Here is a 3989-nt window from a genome sequence, read left to right as displayed (position 1 = left end):
CTTGCCAGGGAAGCTACTATTCCACCGAGCCAGCTCCCTGGCCCAAGAAATTTAAAAAAAAATTTTTTTTTTTCATTGCCTTTTACCTCAGAGATTAAAAAACAAAACAAAACAATTTCTAGGGGCCAGGGAGATGGCTCAGTGGAATAAGTGCTTCCCAGGCAAGCACAAGGACCTGAGTTCAATCCCTGGTTCCACCACAAAAAAAAAAACCCACAACAATTTATTAATAAAAAAATTAAACATGTTATGAAACCAATGCCAAAGCAAGGGAAGACATTGTTATTGATGGTACTTTACTAATAAAGAGAAAAAAATATTTAGCCTATTTCTTATACCTAGTTTACTTTCAAAACAGTACTACATTCCTTCATTTCTGAATCATCTATTAAATCAATACTTTCAGCAAGCAACTGGTACTTGACTTGCTGAGTTGCTTTTGATTACCTATTCAATATGAAATACAATGTATATCACTAGTTATGTTTATATTTTTGTAGTATTTTGGGGTTCTTGCCACAACTGAGCCTCCAAACAGTGGTTTTCTGTCCCTACCTTCTTTCCTCAAATTCCCTTTGTAGTAAGATTAAAACAGTCTACAAAGTTAAAACCTTTGTATTTTTAGAGAAAAATGATTAAGTGTATTTTAAATTATAACTACTTAAGATGTACTAAATAATCAATTAACTATGTTAACAATATAATGCACAGGATAAGAGCAATTTACCCTACTCATTTTCAATTTAAGAAGTTGGAAATAAAGCGTAAGTTAACTTTTTATCAGGTACACACAGTAACCGCCTACCAAATACAATTTCCAAAAAATTAGACTTAGGGGCCGGGGAGATGGCTCAGTAGAATAAGTACTTGCCTGGCAAGTGCAAGGGCATTAGTTCAACCCCTGGTTCTGAAAAAAAAAAAAAAAAAAAAATCAGACTTAGTGTTTAATCTTTAAATAAAACAAGTAGTTTGTTAATTTCAATGAATTTATTTACTGTTTATTTTGATTTTTTGAGACAGTCTCACTATGTAGTTCAAGCTGGCCTTAAACTCACTGTGTAGCCCAGGCTGCGTTAGCCACCCGAGCGCTGGAATACAAAAATCACTCCCAATCAGCTCCTTTCACTAACAAAGTTCCTCAAACACACAAAAGCATGCGTGGAAAATTCACTGATTACAATTATATTGAATTAATTGGGTATAAAAGTCTTTTAATTGCACCATATTTCATAAAAACTAAAATGTCTGTAATTATAAACTTATTTCATGTGACAACAGCCAAGAAAAAAAAGCTGCCAATTAAACTATAACATAATGTTTATTTATGCCATCCTGTCTTCAAGGAAAGTAAAATGTGACCAAATCTGTTTTAAAATGAAGAAAATACTGGGGGATGGGGGAAAGAAAATACTGAAGCCTTAAACATAATTCAGTTTAGAAGATAAAAGAAAAATTATCTATGGATAAAATAATCTTGGATATGAAGAATCTTTGATACCTACTGTATTATGATAGTATTCCAGCACAATTTTTAATGTGTGAGCTGAAAGAAATAAAGCTTTTTAGCAAATACATGTAAAATAAAATGAAAAGCATCAGCAAAAAGTACATCTTGAGATTAACCCACTATTCAATGATGAAAACAACTGTAAAGACCACTCAGAAACAGCTGGTCTTTTAGCATGAGAAAATCCCCTTCAAAATACTCCTCCTCACTTAAAGGCACTTACAGACAAAAGGTGCAGTGTAGGGTTACATTCCATCCCACCTGCTACACTAACAAAAAACTGGCTCTACCAGACAATATCTACAATTGAGAAATGTTAAGTATAGTAAAAGAAAAACAATATGCTCAAAACTGACAGATGGGGGAAGTACTTACAATTAACTTATACTTAAAAAATAGAAGTTGAAAGCGAACATGGAATCAATCAATACCTGTAGAGTCCTTTTCTCCCTTCCTTGGGAGAATCAGAGGCAGATGCAAGATTCTGTGCTAGCACATTTGTCACTCACATTGTACACAAGACATTTTAAAGTCTCCATTAAACATAATTAATGCTAAGAATTTTAAAATACTAAAACATTTATAGGTATGTTGTCATCCAAATGATTTCTGAAAATCCACCTATGACCATCCTGTGACAGTCTCTTTTGATAGTACTGACCCTTAAATTTAGGTAAACACCCCAATATAACATGATTTTCCTACAGATCTCATTACTTGCAGAATTTTCCTACACACATCAATTAACCAGAATCTAGCGTGCCAGCATCCCCAGCTAACTAAAACTTATGGTTTGACACAATTTTTATGACAAAAAAGGCAAATCTGCAGAAAAGAAGTTGACTTCAGGACTCTTGAAAAAGTCCTGTTTCTTTTATTCAGCAAAACCCAAGGGCCCATAAAAAACCAACCAAACAAAAAAAACCCCAAGGGCCCATAAAAGGTCCTCAGCCAATTAATCTTACCTGGCAGGGCTCCAAGCTGGCTGCGGTGGCCAGGTCAGTCTTGCCAAGTTTACTGAGATTTCCAGAAAGGTTTACAAAAAAAGTGGAGAAAAAATAGCTCCTTTGGCTTAGAAGCTTTTCTCTAAAATTCTTTCTCCTCTGGCTATTTGATCTCCTTCCTCTATTAGCCTATTGCCAACCACCTTTATCACGCAATGAGGCAAATGAAAGGCAAATTTTTCAGAAAAATAATCAGATGCCCACTCCAGCTTTAAAAATTATCTAGAGCACAACATTCCACATAAAAACAACAGATCAGTTGTTAAGGCACAATGCTGTCTTCACCCTCTAAAGATTCAAATGTATGTACTTACTGCAAGTAAAAAAGTATGAACATGTATTTGAAATATTTTTAAATTCTTGAAGGTGAAGGGTTTATTTCACTAATTCAAATTAATGTGAACTAGAGCTTCTATTTAGCAATTAAAGACTTTACTGTGCATTTACTCAAACATTTTCCTCCAAATATTTAAAATTTGCCTCCTGCTCAGGAATTAGTTTCTACAATAGTAAGCCGCTATTTTAGAAAGAGGGAAGGGACCCTTCAATCATCCTTAATTCACTGCCTCGTGTACTGATGCACAAATCTGTCCTCCAAACAGATGGAGAGGCTGGGATGGCGGTCTCTTAGCACCGCATCTCCTGTAGCTCCTTGCATGAAGCCTGGAAGTAGTTGGCATTTAATAAATGCCCATTAAACACTTCGGTCGTCTCGTAACACGATGAGGCATTCCAAAACACTTCACCCCTCCAGCGCCTGCCTCCAACTTCCGAATCCAGACGGCCTGTGGCCTTCCACTGATGAAATGAAACGTCGTCGCTCAAGACGCAAGATGAGGGCAAGGAAGCCACCCGATTCCATCTCGGAGGGCAGCAGATCCTCCATTCATCCTGCCAGGCTGTACATCCGGAGGCCTTTCCTACCCAGGTCTGGTAAGCTATTTCTCCGGCCAGGATCTGCAGACAGGGGCACGAGCCTCTGCCCCACCCCGCAGACAGCTAGGCGTCGGGACACCGGGCACGCCTGCGCAGAAGAACCTGCCTGCCACCCGCCCGGCCGCTGAAATCAGAAGGGTAACAATACCCCCTCAGAAAGACAGACAGAGTAGGCGGGGGTGGGTGGGTGGGGCACTAAGCGTCTGCGCGCTCCCTGGCGTCTTAGCGCGGCCCTGGCTCTCAACGGCCCCCACGTGAGCGCGCCCGCGCGCGCCACCACCAACTCTAGTTGACAGAGTCGCCTCACCTGAGCAGGGCTCCGCCCCCCTTCTCCTCGCTAGAGGAGGCGGTGACCCTTCTCGGATCAGACCTGTGTCGGAGGAGGCGGGAACGTCCAGGCTGGAGTCTCCGTGATGGGACTTCCTCCCCCTTCTGCCCGCCCCCGGCACACCCCTCTAGTCCCCTGCTCCTTCGGCCGGTTCGCTGTCACGCTCGGTGAGCACAGCGGCGGTAGCCGCCTACAGTAAACGGAAGTGACGCAA

At 40.4% G+C, this 3989-nt stretch overlaps 1 protein-coding gene across 5 annotated transcripts in view; it reads right to left on the bottom strand.

Annotated features, from left to right (window-relative positions):
* The window catches only part of Zbtb5 (zinc finger and BTB domain containing 5), a 29006-nt gene extending 25017 nt beyond the window's left edge, over nucleotides 1-3989 (bottom strand). For 2 of the 5 annotated variants that reach the window (XM_023715951.1, XM_023715948.1), the window contains exon 1: nucleotides 2473-3581. The gene's annotated coding sequence lies outside the window, so the exon portion shown is untranslated. Of the gene's footprint in view, nucleotides 1-2472; nucleotides 3582-3754 lie in introns of those variants that run through there. The other 3 variants (XM_004631834.1, XM_023715950.1, XM_023715949.1) reach the window with 3 other exon arrangements.

This window comes from Octodon degus, unplaced genomic scaffold (genome assembly GCF_000260255.1).
Source record: "Octodon degus isolate 3935 unplaced genomic scaffold, OctDeg1.0 scaffold00045, whole genome shotgun sequence".
Taxonomy (NCBI): Eukaryota; Metazoa; Chordata; class Mammalia; order Rodentia; family Octodontidae; genus Octodon; species Octodon degus.
This window is presented reverse-complemented; position numbering and strand designations above follow the sequence as displayed.